This window comes from Acinonyx jubatus, chromosome F2 (genome assembly GCF_027475565.1).
Source record: "Acinonyx jubatus isolate Ajub_Pintada_27869175 chromosome F2, VMU_Ajub_asm_v1.0, whole genome shotgun sequence".
In the NCBI taxonomy this organism is placed as follows: Eukaryota; Metazoa; Chordata; class Mammalia; order Carnivora; family Felidae; genus Acinonyx; species Acinonyx jubatus.
In genome coordinates this window covers 8604713-8622437 of record NC_069394.1, presented here as the reverse complement: position 1 = coordinate 8622437, position 17725 = coordinate 8604713, and the positions used below count along the sequence as shown (strand labels likewise).

The following is a 17725-nucleotide window of genomic DNA, read 5'->3' as shown; positions in this document are numbered from 1 at the left end:
ACCAGAGGGCCTGTCTCTCTTCACCTCCAGACGGCGAGGCCAGACTGGGATCCCGCACGTGGCAGTTCATATGTGTAACTCTCTGCTCCGCACGCCCAAGGGCCCCGGTGACTCGGAAGTGCTGGGCTGATGACAACCGGAGAAAGAAGGGAGGCTCCATGGAGGAGGTGTCCGTGGAGACCGAGGAGGGTGGAGAGGGTGGGGTCCCAAAAAGTGCACGGTGGCTGGAGGGGCGGCGGTGCTGATGATGGGGGCATCTCGCGCAGTTACGGAAATCAGGGTGCCCTTCTGAGTGGCTGCGGTGGGCGGGCGGGGTGGGGAGGTGAGTCTTTTGGAATGTAGACTTGAGATAAAGGCATTGGGAGCCACTGATGGTTGGTGAGCAGCACACAGCAGTGATGCGACTGGCATATGGAAACGAGACTGGATGGGGTGCACACGGCGTCCCCTGGAGACTGAAGATGAGCCCTGTCTTATCTTGGTGGCTTCGGAAGTTCATCTCCTTTGGGGCCTGAGTCTCCCCGCTCCTTCCCGCGCTGACTCGACGGTTCGCCCGGGTCCCCCACACCCAGGCGGTGCTGACAGGTCGAGAGAGCCCCCTTCTTGCGGTTGGAAATCCTCCTCTCCTTACCCTGGTACCTCTTGCCTGCTCCTTCGCTGGGGGGCGGCTGGAGAGGAAAACACAGATTCCTTGGAGCACAAACAGTGGTTCAGAATGGGACGTTTGGAGACGTGCCCGTGAGAAACACGATTAAGCGGGATTAGGGTCAGACGAGAAGGAGTGGATATATTTTCATATTTTCAGCCGCACAAAAGGAATGCAAATCCGCAAATCTTCTTATGCGTGTAGACTGAGCCGTGCTCAATTCAGAGTCTGAAGACAGCCATGCAACGTGCAGAGCATGTAACACGGTTGGGGCTGCACGTCGAGGCTCATGCCTGCCCCCAGAAAGAAAGAGACCTCCCCGATCTAGGTGGTGCAGAAGTCCCGACAAAGGAAAGACTATTCAGGACTCTGAGACCCCCGCCCCAGCCCCACCTCGGGGGTCTGTCGCTGGTTCTAAAGGGCTCCTGGGTACCTGACAGGTGGAGTCCTGGCGGGTTTGGCGGGAAGGTTTAGACAGCTGACAGGTAGGTACCTTGAAGAGATAACGTTCCTCCCGGGCTCCGACTTCCAAGGAGAGATTTTTTTAACTCTTAATGTGCAGGGGCATCATGAAGGCTCCTGAAAGAGTTAAGGTGACGATCTCCAGTGACATCCAGAATGGGGATTCAGACTACAGGATAAACCCAGCGGCCAGTATGGCGAGAGGAGCCCAGCATCCACCGGGGTTCGGAGACGGGCAGGAGCCCTAGGCAAGCACGAGCCTGGCACAAACCACCCCCAGAAAACAAGGGTTGAGGGGTTTCAGGGTGGCCAGTGGGGTCACTGGGATACAGCTGTCCTGTCTTAGCCCCCCAGAGCCCCACCGGGGAGGAGAGGAAGGGCAGTTGTCATCAGGAAGGGCCACCCATTCAATTCCACAGCACGCTGGGCCCAAGTCATCTGTACGGGTCCCCCTACCCCGAGCCCGCACTGGGGGTTGGGGGGACATCTTGCCCCGTTGACAAGGGACTTCGGAGAAGCTCACGGGGAGGACTGGGAACGCGGGTGCCTGGAGCAGGTGGGCGAGGATCACATCGTGGGCTGGAGGGCCTTTGGCGCAGCTGAAACCAGGCAGCACCGGCGAGACTCAACGCAAGAATCCAACGGCACTGGGCAGCCGGGGGCAGCAGAGGTCCAGAGAGTAGGGCACAGAGGCCGGGGGTGACCCGGCACACGGTGGGAAGGTGGGGGAGGCGTCCCCAGAGCCGGGAGCAGCCAGGGCAGGGGATGAGATACTAGCCTTGGAGTCCCGGAGCTGGTGAGTCGTGGAGAAATCCACGCGAATGCAGGTCGGGAAGGAGGCCCGGACACCTGCTGCTGACGTCCGCGACGTGTGCCGATAGCCGGTTGCACGTCTCTGCTGGGGCTCATTCAATCTTCGCAACAGCCCGGCAGGGCGATGGTGTTTCACCTTGAAGGCTGAGGGCACGTGCTCAAGGGCAGCCAGCAAAGGCTGGGCTCCATACTCAAAGCCTGTGCTGTGTGTCCTGTGCCTGCCGCGATGCCACACCCTGTGGTGTTCGTATTTGAAACCGCATAGGGAGATGCTGGGGACGGGGAACACCCAGCCGGCTCTCTCCTCTTGTCATCGCTTCCCGCCTCGCGTCATTGGCCATCATGAAGACGCCTCATCCTGCGGCACCCGTGGGCCACACGGGCGCACACAGGTCAGGGGACCTACTCGGGGCCACTCGCGTGGCCAACAGTGGGTGGAGCCAGAGACCTCAGGTCTAGATGCCACGTGGGAAGCAGCTCCAAAGCCTGCTCAGCCGTGCGACCTCGGACAAGCCATTTGGCCGCGCTCAGCCAGGCCCTGCCCTTGTGCGCAGAACCAAAACAGCAACAGCACATGCCTCACGGCTTCTCAGGGAGCGACACGGGACGGTGAGGGGACGGCGGCCCCCACGGGGGCCGTTAGCCCATGTGGTCGCTGCTCTGTATTGACCCTCTAGAGAGCAGTCACCAACTTGGTGCCAAGGGCAGCTCGACAAGCTGGTCTGAGAGTTCTTTTCCTGTTAACTCACTGAATCCATTCAGATGTCCATTTTTGCGGATGAGAAAACGGAGGACCAGGGAGGTTAAGCCGCTTGGCCCAGAGTCGTACATTTCAGAAACGTGAAGCCCAAAGGTGACCCAAGCAAGCGCAGCCACAAACCCGGAGCTTTTCGAGCTAAGTATCTGCCCTTCAGGTGACAGAGCCCATCACCTCCCCTGAGGGTGCGTCCACACAGGCGGGGGGACTGTCTCCACTCCGCCCTACTCCCTCTGACCCCCCACAAGGTGCACACAGCTGCCACTCACCCTCTATCCGTGGAGGAGGCAGACAGGGCAGGAGAGAGGGGACGAGCGAGCCTCGCTGACCCACAGGACAGAGAACGCCCTTGCGGCCGGGGCGCCAGGTGGGCATTCAACACTGGGAGTCCCCCGCCCACCCCCCATCTGTGTCTCTGCTGAGTCCTGGGGGCGGGAGACTGCACGGCTCATCCCCGGCTGCCCGTCAAAGGGCTTCCCACTCAGGGAACACAGCACCTTTCACAGCACTTTCTTGCTCTGCCCAATTTGCTTTCAAACAGGTGTCCTTTCATCTCCTCCAGGGCAGCGGTGACAGACGGACTTTGAAAAGGCTGGCGGCCATCCCGGGGTCTCAGGAAGACCAAGGCTGGATGGGGGGGGGGCGGGCCTGGCACGATTGTGGGCGTAGCGGAACATACACAGCACAGGGCAGGAATGGCGACCCAAAGTGCCAGCCCACAGATTCTGCCAGCTGGGGGACCTCAGGAAGCCTTCCTTGCCTTGGTGTGTCTGGAGAGGGGTTGTCCCACAGGCTTCCGTTCATACTTGTCTTTGGCCTTCTGGGGTCCTGACCCTTTACACCTTCTCCTTCCCCGTCCCAGTGAGTGACCAACACTGTCCTTTACTGGGGAAGACACTACCGGGTGGATTTTGCATCTGTGTGTGTGTGTGTATGTGTGTGTGTGTGTGTGTGTGTGTGCGTGTGTGTGTGTGTGTTGTGGACCACAGCTTCATAGCAAACATTTCTATGATCCATAGAGAAAAGGAATAATCATCAAAAACCTGGAAAGAGGAGCTACCAGGATGGGTTTGCTTCCTCTTTGCTGTGTATCGGCATGTTATGGTTTCAAACCCACCTCCTTATGATTTCAGCAAAGCTCTTTTGACCTCAGGGTGGGTTGCCTTCCACCGAGAAAGCCGTGTCAGGACGCTGTCATTCACATCTGCTGGCCGTAAGCACGCGGGAGCTCACGCAGTGCCCAAGTTGCTGGGGGCTTGGTGATAAAAGCATAACGGAGCGGCGGCTATGACATGATGGGCATTTAAACTTCAAATACCAAAGGGACGCCTGGGTGGCTCAGTCGGTCAAGCGTCCGACTTCGGCTCAGGTCATGATCTCGTGGTTCATGAGTTCGAGCCCCGCGACAGGCTCTGTGCTGACAGCTCGGAGCCTGGAGCCTGCTTCGGATTCCGTGTCTCCCTCTCTCCCTGCCCCTCCCCGGCTCGCGCTCTGTCTCTCTGTCTCTTAAAAATAAACATTAAAAAAAAGAAGTATTAAACGTTAAATATCAAGAATTGCGAGGACTCACTGAGTGTTTGGTCTGGGCAAGGCTCCTCTTTGCTGACCTAAGGAACTCTCTGGAAATCTTGAGACACTTGCTCCGGCCTTGGCCGGGCCATTCCCAGTTGGCAGTGGCATTAACCCGGCAGCCGTCTCAGGAGGAGAAGGGACATCTGTTTCTGCCTTGGCGAGTTCTCCTCGTGGGCAGGGGTGCGAGTCACAGAGCTGTCCCTGGGCCACTACGGAGCAGCCCCTGGACCAGCTGTCCCTGGACCTTTGGAGGAGCCCACCTCGCCTGTCAACACCGGTGCCCTCACCGCGAGCTACGTGCCCCGGCATCAAGGGACCCAAGCCGGCAGCTGGTGCTTGGAAGGCCTGACTCCACAGACAACCAGCTCCTAGCAAGGTGCACCTCAACTGAATTTGGACTCTATTCCTCCCATCGCCCCTGTGCCTGGAACAACAGTGTAATCCATCACTGGTTTGGAGTATGTTATTTCTTTAATGGCTTATTAAGAGACATCATCCTCTATCCTACTGGCTTGTGAAATATTACTATTATAAATTAGAACTCCCTCAGTGAAGCCGTGTTAAATTATTGGCAGAGACAGTCTCAGTCTCTGAGCAGAACTTGCCTCGAATACAATATTCTTGCTAATGCAGATAATAAGCACATGGTCTTTAGGTTCAACTTCTATTTACGAGGCTCTCACAACGTGCCCGGCTGCTAATCTTCTCCCTCTTTTCCAGATAGGTAGCCAGGCCTGGCGAGATAAGGGACTTCTGGTAAGCTTTGGCCTGGACCCGGCCCCAAGAACCTTCACTCCCTCCTGTTTTGGGAGCTCAGCATCTGTGAGCATTGACCAAGCTATCATCCTGCCCCCAAATTCAGAAGGGGAAACTCTGGGCCCGGGCTCTGGGCAGAAGAGGTGTGAGATCTCTCCCATTCATAACAGGCCCTCGTCCACACCCAGGAGCCTCGTGGCACCTGCCGCGATCCAAGCAACGGTAACAGGCTAGCTGCTCAGTTAACAGGCGGGGATAAAAAGCAAACCCCGGACCGAACATGCTCTCCTGCTCCCCCAAGCCCCTCGATGCCTGCGAGATCCTCCTAGAACTGGTCCTTGCCTACTTTCCGACCCCACTCTCCACGCCTTCCCTTTGCCCACTGTGCTCCCCAGCCCCGTGCCCCCTTGCAAGATGACAAGCCCAGGACCCGTGCACAGCCTGTGCGCCCTGCCCGGATGCTTTTCCCACAGACAGGACGACACCCACCACTTAACTCAGGATGCTGGGTCCCGTGTCAGCTCATCAGAGAGACTCTCTCTGAACCTTCTGCACCCCTGAATCACGCCGTCTACCACCCTCTGCACCTCGCCCACCTCTGTTTTCCAACGTTACATGCTTATGGATAGCTGAAAAGGTTCTCCATGCAATTAGGGTCCTTGAGCTCAGACTCCGTTTTGTTCCCCGTCATGTTCCTACAACAGCGATCTTACATCATCGTGAACGATCACCTGAAAGGTAGGTATTATCCCATTTTACAGATAATAAACCTGGGGCTAAAAGACACTGAACAGTTGCAACTTGCACAATCTCACAGTTAGTAGGTGTTAGACCTCGGGATCAAATCCAGACTTTTTCTGTGCCAACCTATTGTCAAGAGACACTCCTCCAAGGGTCTCGTGCATTCCCACACGTCTTACTGGGTGGGCTCAGAATGCAAAGCCCTGACCAGTCCTTTATCTGGATTGCTTTTCAGGGTTATGTTTGCAGCAACCAATTGCACGACCTGAGGTAGTCTGGGACCAAAAGAGGGCTGGCTTACCGTTTGCTACAAAATCCTGAACTTTATAACCAGTAAAATGCCCTTGTTAAGTGCCTCGTTGCCCACGAGCAACTTTCTGGCCACTTCCCTTCCCTCCAAATTCACGTGAGACAAGGATGTGTTGGAAGGAAGGAACCAAAAGAAAATTGATTTGACTGAAGAAGGCTAAGCCAATGAATTCGGCGCAGGCATTGTGGAAAACAGATAACACTGACAGGTGAAAGTTGCTCAAATGTTTACATCTTTGTGACCTTCAGAGTCAGCTCAGCCATGAAGTGTCTGGAGTTCGACCGAACGAGGAAAGTGGTCAGGCTGAGCCCGAACGGTCACTGAGAGCACAGACCGTGTCTCATTTACTTCTGTATCTCTGGCACTGTACCCGTACGGGGGACTGTTTCATGGGCAGATGGGCCTGTTTCATGGGCCGAACGATAACAGCCTTGCTGGTCGACTCCCACGCTGACTGCTCGTCGGGGAGGAAGCAGGAAGGGCTGGGCTCTCTTACATACGGGAGTTTTTACTTTTATTTTTAAGTTTATTCATTCATCTAGAGGGAGAGAGAGAGAGCGAGCATGGGGGAGGCGCAGAGAGGGAAAGGGAGAGGGAAAATCCCAAGCAGGCTCCGGACTGTCAACACACAGCACAAGGTGGGACTCGATCCCACAAACTGTGAGACCATGATCTGAGCTGAAATCGAGAGTCAGATGCTTCACCGACTGAGCCACCCAGGCGCCCCCATACGGGGGCTTGTTGAGCGTTCCTTCTGGGAAACTTTCAAGGAGTTCACAGGCCAGTAACCAGGCAGAACTGCTGTCTGATTATTCTTTTTCCAGCTGAATGAGCTTCAGTTAATGGAACACTTTAATAAGTCCTTCTGGGTCCCAGGGAAAGAGAGACGTTCCTCGGCTCCTAGAAATGAATTTCTGGTTCCACAGCCACAGGCCCCACACCAGAGAGAGGCGAGGACTGCTTGAGGCTCTTATCTGAATGCCCGAGGCAGGATCACCGAGGTCGTGCCCCCTGCACTGGGCATCCCTCTGCTGAGAGTTCCAGGCTCACAAAATCAAAAGGGAGCTGCTGGAAGGCTCTGTCCCGATGCCTGACTGCCGCCTGCCTCGGAGGCAAAGGCTTGTGGCATTTCAGGATCACAGAGGAACGGAGGGAGGACCCTACCTCTCTGCTTCCTTTTCCAGGTAGGGAAAGCAAGGCTCAGGGACGTGACTTGTCCGAGGCTGTATAGGCGTCTGTGGTGGCAGCAAGACTTGAACTCGTGGTCCCTAACTCTCCAAACACGTCCCTTCCAGCGCACCCCGCCCGTGAGCTGCTTCAGCAGGTGCCAGACAGGTGTCATTACCAACCAAGATGGCGGAGGAAGGGACCTCCGGGCGGGACTGGAAGCTGCCCAAGATTACAGCCTGCTGATGGCCGTGCCGGGCCACAGGTGGGTCTGCTTCTGCCCACCCCCCCATACCGAATATGAAGCTACTTCAAATGTCAACCAAGAATGAACTGTACAAAATGGGTTAAGGAATCAGATGAGTCATTTCCTATTAGATATACATTTTTCTTCTGCTCCACTCAATCCTGTTTGATTTCTTCTTCTTGTCTTTTTTCTTCTCTCTCTTTATTTATTTTTTTTTTTTTGCTACATAGCCATGACCCCCTACCTCACCCCTGCAGACACTTGGAGGTGACAGATGGAGGAGACAACAGAGACTAGTAGCTGTGTTGGTGGGAGAGCGGGGAGGCAAACACACGGAGGGTCGAAGAGTGTTCTGGTACAACAGTCACATTCCCTGCCCCAGGGCCTTTGCACCTGCCACCCTTCCTGCCCCGCCTAGAAGATTCTTAGCCTAGAATCCACACAGCTTGCTCTCTGGCTGCATTCATGGTTCTGCCCACATGCCCTCCCTGGAGGGGCCTTCCCTGATCCCCCTAAAATCGCATTGCTGTCAGTGCTCCCTTGCTCAGCTACATTTCCCTTTGCAGACTCAGTCACAAAATGACACTTCACTGTACACGGTATTCCTTCTCTATTTGTCTCTCTTCCCCCACTAGGGGGGGCGGGCAGGGACCTCACCTGGGTCCTTTACTGCTGTGTCCCCCATACTGAGAACAGCGGTGGGCTCTCAATATGTGTGGGCCGCACACAGGATGCAAAGTGCTCAGAGCTCAGCGAGCAGAGGTCCCTTTGGGTTTGTGTAGAGTGGGAGGTGGTGGGGGAGGGGGAGTTCTGGGTCATTTCTGGGCCTCAGTATCCTCATATGGAAAATGGGATGGTGACAGTGACATCCTCAAGGCAGGGTGGCCCACGGATGGCCCAGGGCAAGTGTCTGGCTCAGGGCGGGTGCCTCTCCCCTCGGGAGGTTTCCCCCTCCGACCTGAGTTCTGTTGGCCCCGGACCAAGCAGACCAGTCACCTTCGGGGACGGGAGGCAGAGCTCCGCCCACAGACTTCCTCTGGCTTTTGCAAAAACAATAAAGCCAAAAATACTACAAAACCGCACTCTACATCTGTGCAGGCAGCGAGAGCTGTGGCGAGCAAGTGTGCATCCTGCCTCCTGGGGTCCTCTGTGGCGAGGCAGGATGTGGGGTTCACGGCATGGGAGGGGCACCCGGCCCTCCCAGGGGGCCCACGGGTCTGGTTCCCAGAGAGCCCGCGGCCTCAGAGTGACTTCCATGGAATACTGGGATATCAGATGGAGGGAGGTTCGTTCCCCCCGGGAGTGCGTGTGACTCTGGATTTGTCCCAACCAGGGTACCCATGGAGGGTGGGGCTGTTTTCATCAGGTATCACCCCTTTCTCAGTCAGTCCCCTGCCCTGATGGGCTTTTCCTTGTCAACTCAGGAGCATAAGCGGCTGCATGAGCATCATCAAAGACTCATTGCCACTCTGGCCAGAAACCACAAGGATCCCACTGTACGGATGGACAAACTGAGGCCCAGTGAAGGTAAAGGACTTGGTGAAATTCATCCAGTGCAACGTGGCGGAACCAGACCTAGAACCAGCTTTCCGGACTTCTGGACGAGGATGTTAGTGAGGTCGCGGTTTCCGGATTTTGTTTAAGCTAGAATCTTACCCGGGCAGAAACTAACTACTGAAGCAGATTTTCCAGTTGAGGGGGGCGGGGCCCAGCCCGGACGCTGGGGCCTCCCCACCACCCCGAAGATGGCTTGAAAACCAACATCACACCCACCTCTACCCCTACTCTAGAGTTTTCTCTGAGGACTTAGGAGACCAAATCAGGCGGTTCATCTGCGGTCACGTTACTAAGTGGGGCTTGTTCATTCTCAAAGATTTTTCAGAAGCAGGTTCTAGGAAACCTTCTGAAAACAAGAGAGTGGGCCTCAAGGATGAGGAAACGAAGACGGGCACTCTTGGTGACGGGAGAGGGGGGGAGCGTGAGAGGTAGCAAGACCGGAAAACGGAGATGGTCAGAATCACACTGAGGGTGCAGAAAAGGCTGGGGGAGGTTAGCCCTTGGCAAGGCACCTGCTTGGGTGTGGGATGAGGGCACTGGGGGCCTGGGCTGGTGTCAGCCCGGTGCTGGACCCCACTTTCGCCACCTGTCCTGCCCTCCTTCCCACCGCGAAGTCAAGGATCGTACTTTCTGAATCACAAAGACACCTCCACGGTCAAAATGGTCTATAGGCACAGTCTGCACACGAAATGTAAGACATGCTTTATGACGGGGCGCAGAATGCATTTCTCACGCCGCACGCGTTGGTGGCTTGGGGCATTTAAACGTAGCGAAAAGGGGAAGCCCTTGATTAAGCACAACTTTCCAGTGATTCGATGAGCGTCCGGTTCCCTGAACACTGCCCCACCGCGTGGGATTAGAAAGGATCCCCTTCAAAATATCCTGTATGTCTGGAGGGCCTACTGTGCTCTGTAGGAGGCACCGGGAGAGTTACGACACTAACCGGGTCACAGGTCTCCCACCCTTGGCTGCCGGGGGACAACCATTTCAACGCAGTTTAAGACAGAGAAAGCAAGCAATTAACAGCACAGGCTCTGGAGTCACCGAGAGCTGGGCTCAAGTTCCAGCCACTCACCAGCTGTGCGATCTCGGGGGGAGTGCCTCAACCTCTCGGAGCCTCGGCTTCTTCATCTGAAAAACAGAAAAAAAAAGTACTCAGACTTACCGCAGGGAGAAGGCGGGAAGATCTCTCCAGACTGTGCCAGCAACAAGCTAAGCTCACACACCCAGAGTAAACAGGGAGTGCTATTCTGATGGCAGGGCCCCGTCAGGCCCACTGGTGGCGAAAGAGAAGAGTCACCAGCAGAGCGCGGGGTCAGAGCCGGGAGCACTGAGTGGGGAGGCTCTGTGCTCCAAAATGTAAACGAACGCTGTGCACTGCGCGATCTCTGAGGCCGCTTCCTGCCCCAGATCGGAGACCAGGGGCCGGGGTGTGCCTAATTTGGAGATGTCCTGTGCACCCGGCAGGGTCAGCCACTCCACACAACCTGTGCAACCTCACGGTTGCACGCACAGTCCCCGAGGCAGCTCCGGCCTCCCGTCGGACCTGGGAGGAAACTGAGGCTCAGACACGCGGAGTGGCTTGGTGGGGCCACAGGAGCGGGGAGGGGAGGCATGGGACTAGAAGCTATTGTTCCCCCATGACGGGAAGAGAGAGGCCCGTGCAGGTGGCACCTGCAACCGGGCTGGTGGCAAGTCCCGGCTCACGTGGGGGGCGGGGGGAGGAGGGTCTGACTCTGGAATGTTCTAACTGGCAGGAATCAGACAGCTGGGCATTTTGTAAAGGGAGAGGTTACTTGAATCTGAGACTCAGGAAGTATTGCTGTTTGGGCTTTTTTCCTAAGTGCTGGGGGGGGGGGGAGGCTCCCAAAACAGTAATAAGGACAGATGAAAATCCCGCCCCAGCTCTCCCCATGGTATTAATAATAAGCCCTCAGCTTGCAGTAGCTTCAGCCGCTCGCTGTCGCGGCTCTCGTCACCTGTGAGGCATGCAAAATGCTTTCCCTCTGGGAGTGGGGATGAAGAGAACTTTCTATAGCATTCCAATTTTAGTACGTGTGCCTGCCAAGGCAAGCAAGAAAAGAACTTTCGGAATAGTCAAGGCCACCTGGGCTTGTTTCTCTCCCTCTCACCTGAACGCACCTGCGCCCGTGGATCTGAGCTCACTGACCTCTGCAGGTCAACAGTGGATGACCCAGAGGCCCATGGATGTTAATACTACAGAGCGGCTGCTCCGGCCAGCGGGAGTCAGTGCCCAGGATGGGCTGTCCTGCCTCTGTCTGACTCTCCATGGAAACAACATGAAAGGAAAATTTTTAGAAAGTACACGATAGTTTAATTCGAAGTAATTACTTTCTAGAATAAGCAGCGTGTGTTGTTTGCACCCTTTTTCCTGCCACAGGTCGGGGAGCGTTGGGCGGGGGACATAGTCTTGCATAACTAACACTGGATGAGCTTCAAGGCCATCAGGGCAGCAGCTAGCTGTGTATCTTTCAGTGAGTCACTTTTCCACCATACCTCAGTTTCCTGATCTGTAAAGTAGGGAGAATGACAGTGTCTAGCTCCCGGCTTGCTTAAAAGATTAAGAAGGCCAACATATATGAAGTGTTTAAACTATGCCTGGCATACAGTAAGTCCTCTCTATGGGAAAAGCTGCCATCATCATAATCACCATCACCACCACCACCAACATCACCATCGCCATCATCACCACCATCAATATCATCTCCATCATCATCGTCATATCTTCAACATCATCTTCACCATCACCATCATCATATCTTCATCACCACCATATCAACAGCAGTGGCATCACCATTATATCTTTATCATTATCATATCATTACCATCATCATATCACCATTACCATCACCATCACCATCATTACCACCATCACCTCCATCAACATCACCATCACCATCTCCATCAACATCATCATCAACATCAGCATCATCATCACCATCACCATCAACATCATCATCACCATCACCATCTCCATCAACATCATCATCAACATCAGCATCATCATCACCATCACCATCACCATCTCCATCAACATCACCATCTCCATCAACATCACCATCAACATCATCATCACCATCACCATCTCCATCACCATCAACATCACCATCATCACCACCACCATGTCCATCAACATCATCACCACTATCACCTCCATCAACATCACCATCACCATCTCCATCAACATCATCATCAACATCAACATCATCATCACTATCACCACATCACCATCTCCATCAACATCACCATCTCCATCAACATCATCATCAACATCAACAACATCACCATCAACATCATCATCACCATCACCATCTCCATCACCATCAACATCACCATCATCACCACCACCATGTCCATCAACATCATCACCACTATCACCTCCATCAACATCACCATCACCATCTCCATCAACATCATCATCAACATCAACATCATCACCATCAACATCATCATCACCATCACCATCTCCATCAACATCACCATCATCACCACCACCATCTCCATCAACATCATCACCACTATCACCTCCATCAACATCACCATCACCATCTCCATCAACGTCATCATCAACATCAACATCATCACCATCACCATCACCATCACCATCACCATCACCATCTCCATCAACATCAACATCACCATCTCCATCAACATCATCATCACCATCATCACCACCATCACCTCCATCAACATCATCACCACTATCACCTCCATCAACATCATCATCACCGTCTCCATCAACATCATCACCATCAGCATCATCATCGCCAACACTATCACCATCATCATCATCACTGCTTTCATCTCCATCACCATTCACCGTCACCATCTACTCTGGGCCAGATGCGACACATCTTATGGGAAGTGTCATTGATCCCGTTTCCCAGATGAGGAAATTGAGCCTGCGAGAGTCAACACGCACAGACTTATTTGTTGTGCCAATAATTAATTAGCAGTGAGCTGGGAGGAGGCACATGGCACCATCTGCCCCAACACTGCTGAGCTGAGCTGAGCCACATCAAGCAGAGGACTTGGAAAGGCAGGCTGTCCCCATGTCCTTTGATCATTTTCTCCTTAGCTGGTGGATCCCTCTGTTAAACACACAGCCTCAGACACATGCCTCCCTAAGCAAGGCCACATATGTATTAGGAATAAGAGACAAACACGGAGTTTGGAGTGTTGCCACTGAATCCCAAGAGGAGACTCTGAGCCTGGTGGTTCTACGAATGGCTACTCAAGACAAATACCCAAACTCATAAACGAGACCCAGAAACTTCCCTGGACACAAAGCCGTGCGAGTGAGTTCTCCTGATGCCCATCCACATCCAGCCCTGTTGTGCAGGGTCATTACGGTGCTTTCTTGGTGGGGGACAGTATCTGTGGCAGGGGGCTTGGAGAATTACTGCCACTTGGGGGTTTACAACAGCATCTTTATAAAAAGAATCTCTCGGAGTCAATTCTGGTTCTGAACATTGCCCAATTACCTTAGTGTAGGCACCAAAGGCCACAAGAAAATGAAAATCTACTGAGATTTTGCTGGCGAGAACTTGGGCCATTTTCTTATTTTTTGTTTGTTTGTTTAAATTCCAGTAGAGTTAGCATACAGCGTTATGTTGGTTCCAGACATACAATACAGCGATTTAACAGTCCCATATATTACCCAGCGCGGTATTATCTACAGTAGCTAAGTTATGGAGGCAGCCTTAGTGTCCATCAACAGATGAACGGGTAAAGAAGACATGGTGTATCTATGCAATGGAATACTATTCGGCCATAAAAAAGGAGTGAAGTCTTGCCATTTGCAAAATATCCGTCTTGATGTGGTAGGTCCCGGTTGGCATAAGGAAAGGACGTGCCTCAAGCCACAGCAGGTGAGCAACACCCAGGGCTCCCCCAAACCTGGGGGGCTCCCATTAACTGCTTCCTGCTTCACCACAGGATGACAAAAAACGTCTTCTCTGAGCACCTAGTTTGTGCCAGGGAATTGGGACAGGTGACAAGGACATAAAGACGAATGGAATGAAGAGTCACCACGGCAGAGCCAAGTGACAACCAAGCACGAATAGCAACCCGACTCCTATTCAGCGCTTTCTTGTGAAGCCCTACCCGCCCCCTCAGCCCCCGCCCTTGCCAACGGGGCTGTTATTTGGAGACAAGGCCTATAGGGAGGTAATTAAGGGGAGATGCGGTCATACGATTGGGGCCCTAGTCCCACAGACCAGCATCCTTGTAAGAAAAAGAAGAGACTAGGGGTGCCTGGGTGGCTCCGTTGGTTAAGCGTCCGACTTCGGCTCAGGTCGTGATCTCGCGGTCCGTGAGTTGGAGCCCCGCGTCGGGCTCTGTGCTGACAGCTCAGAGCCTGGAGCCTGTTTCAGATTCTGTGTCTCCCTTTCTCTCTGACCCTCCCCCGTTCATGCTCTGTCTCTCCCTGTCTCAAAAATAAATAAACGTTAAAAAATTAAAAAAAAAAAAAAAAGAAAGAAAGAAAAAGAAGAGACCCTGAAATGCACTCACAGTGCACGCGTAAAGAAAGTCCAGCAAGGACACAACAGAAAGATGGCCGTCTACAAGCTGGGAAGAGAAGTCTCACGAGACACCACTTTTGACGGCAACTCGATCTTGGACTTCTAGCCCAAGTGAGAAAGAGAAAATAAGTTTTCGTTGTTTACGACACCCAGCTGTAGGACTCTGTTATGGCAGCCCCAGGAGACTCACGCAGGGCTGTAATTGTCATGCCCATTTTACAGATGAGGAAGCTGGGGCATGAGGAGGAGAAGTACCTTCCGGAAGGCCACCCAGCTACTAAATGGTAGAGCCAGGGGTCAGACCTACACGTCTGGCTGCAGAGCCCAGCAGTTTACGGCCAACTGTGTTACACAAATACGTATTTCCTGCCTCCTCGGTCCCTACTTTCACTGTGAGAAGACTATACCTCCCCCCTGCTTTGATGTTTGGTTTGGTCAGCTCTCTTGCTTTGGCCACTGGGATGTCAACAGATAGGAAGTGTGCCATCTCTTGGCAGAAGGCTTAAGTTTGATTATGCGGGGGCACCTGGGTGGCGCAGTCGGTTGAGCGTCGGACTCTTGGTTTCAGCTCAGGTCACGGTCCCAGGGACATGGGACCAAACCCCATGTTGGGCTCTGCACTGAGCATAAAAAATGCTTGAGATTCTCTCCTTCTGCCCCTCTTCCCCACTTGTACTCTCTCTCTCTCTCTCTCTCTCTCTAATAATAATAATAATAATAAATTTGATTATCTGGTTTTTTTTTTTCAGTTCTAGCATGAGTGTGGCACACCCTAGATAATGACTACCTTTGGCCCAGGCCTTAGAGAAAACTCAAGGAACATTGTTGAGCCACAGCCGGCCTGCAATGGACCCACAGTCTACTTGCAATGTGAACAAGAAATAAGCATTTGTTGAAAGGAGATTTAGGGATTGTTTGTTATGCAGCAAAGCTGACACATGTAGGGCTCGGTTTGCAATTATTCTACCTGCAACCAACCAACATCCAATGTGTAAGAATGGAGTAGGAGCTCAGATCTGACTTCCAGCACAGGCTCTGCCATTCGCCAGCTCTTTGGCATTCACTTCTCTGCGCCTTGGTTTCCTCAGTGGCAAAATGGGGATAATAATAGTACCTACATCCTGAGGTTGACGCAAAGAGTCTGCGAGCGAGGATATCAAGTCCTCAGCGTAGTGCCTGACCTAGGAAGGGCTCACTATGGTTGTCAAGGAGGATGCGTGTGATGTGTTAAAGCTAAAGAAACACGGCTGGGTTCAGATCAAGTGCTCCTTTTTCAGCGCATCCTTATGGCTAGCGCCCCCTTGGCCAGCCAGTGTGGAGGTCTACGTTCTACCAGAGGACGCCCAGAGCCCAGTCCTCCTCAGGGAGGCAGCAGGAGGTTGGATAAGGAAGGAGCAGGGAGGCCCTTGGGTCTTGTGAAGGGGAAGCTGGGCTCTCTCCCAGGCCCAGAGTTGTGGGGGAAGCATGGGTTGGAAAGAAGGGTAGAAAGGTACCTTGAAGGGCTGGCTCCTTTTCTCTCACTCACAGATGAGAAACTAAGGCCCAGAAAGGGGAGTGTCTTCCCCAAGGTCATACAGCTGGTTAGCATCAGAACTTGGACCAGAACCTTGGTCTCCCGAGAGCAGCTCAGGCATCATTCCACTGCCTCCTGCTCATTTAGGAAGAAATGAGACTCATTCCTCATGCCGGCTTGGAAGGCAAATGTCAAGTGTCTCTATCCTCGTGGGTGGATTTACCAAAACTCAACACTGATTCAACAAGCTTTCCTTTGAGTCACTTCAAAACACCCCCTTCTCTTTCTGGGAAAGTCAATCCTGTTCACAGATCCCAGATCCTGGAACAGGTGGTGAGGCCGTCAGCTGTGAATACATGGCAGGCCATACAACAGGAGTCGGTGCTTGCTAGAGTTGTCCTTTTGAGGGTCCCTGTTCACTGGTCCGTGTTCCCCCAAGCCTCCCAATAGGCAATAGACAACTGCCTGTCAAGAGCATGGGACCAGGTGCTCTATGTTAGAGAAGACACAGACTGTGCTGGGCAGGGAGGGCTTCAGGGAGGAGGCAGCCCTGGCCCCGGATCTAGAGAGATGGGAAGAATGTGACAAGGCACAAGAGGAAAGGAATTCCAGAGTCCTGTAGGGTCAAGTTTTGAAAGGGAGCAAGGAGAACAAGCGTTTCACGTTTTTGCTTTTGTTTTTGTTTTTGTTTTGCGGGGGGCGGCGGGGGGAGGATGGGAGGGCAGAGCTGACAATGAGTAAGAGTAGAAGAGGCCGTAATTGGAATTTTCAGGGAGGACAGCTCAAGTGAGCTTCAGTTGATTCGTCTGAAAAATGGGGAAACTGAGGCCAACGGCATAGGCTCCTGGAGGGTAGCAAATGATGGAACACACGTGGAGTATCTCAGCGTACTCACACAGGTGGTTTAGAGCTGCACCCCCAACACAGCAGCTCCTGTTGAGAGACAGTCCCTCATGGTCTCTTGTGCATCTATGTCTCTTAGAAGCAGAATTACTGGCAGCTTCTGTTCTGGGCTAGCTTTTCAAGGATGTATAGGGAATGGAAGGTAGGGGGAGGGTGTCCATCTGGAGCAGTATCATAATGTTCCCCCCCAGGGGAAAAGTCGGGGAGGTTTGCTTGCAGCCCGTTCTAAAAGATCATGGTTCCTCATCCGCGAAGCAAAGCCAGGGGAAATGAGGCCAACATGAAGCTCAGGCTGTGGGCTGTGCTGTGAGTAACAAAGTCGTTTGTCTCTGATCCAGGAAACTCATGTCTTCCGCTGGCATCTGGCATCCAGCTAAGGTCTTAGCTAGCAAGTAGAGTAACGCCTCCAGATCTCAGTTCTTTACAGCCGCTGGCCACACGTGGCTACTTCTCCTTAAAACTAAATGAAATGTAAAATTTAGCTCCTCAGTTGTATTAGCCAAATATCCAGGACGCAACGGACTCATGTAGTGGGTGGCTACTAGACTGGACAGTACAGATCTGGACCATTTCCATCGCCGGGAAAGTTCTCTTGGCAGGCCCTGGTCTAGTAGATAAGAGCACAGGGTTTGGGGTTCAATCCCTGATTCTACTACTTACTGGCCAGGAGCATTTGAGCAAGTTACTTCACCTCTTTGGGCCCCTCTTCCTCATCTGTAAGGCCAGAGACACAGG

At 53.2% G+C, this 17725-nt stretch overlaps 1 protein-coding gene across 4 annotated transcripts in view; it reads right to left on the bottom strand.

Annotated features, from left to right (window-relative positions):
* ST3GAL1 (ST3 beta-galactoside alpha-2,3-sialyltransferase 1) overlaps window positions 1-17725 on the bottom strand; it is a 93577-nt gene that overhangs the window by 29188 nt on the left and 46664 nt on the right. For 2 of the 4 annotated variants that reach the window (XM_027063856.2, XM_053208492.1), the window contains exon 3: window positions 10104-10159. The exons of 1 other annotated variant lie outside the window; for it this stretch is intronic. The gene's annotated coding sequence lies outside the window, so the exon portion shown is untranslated. Of the gene's footprint in view, window positions 1-10103; window positions 10160-10254; window positions 10736-17725 lie in introns of those variants that run through there. One more of the 4 variants, XM_027063857.2, reaches the window with a different exon arrangement.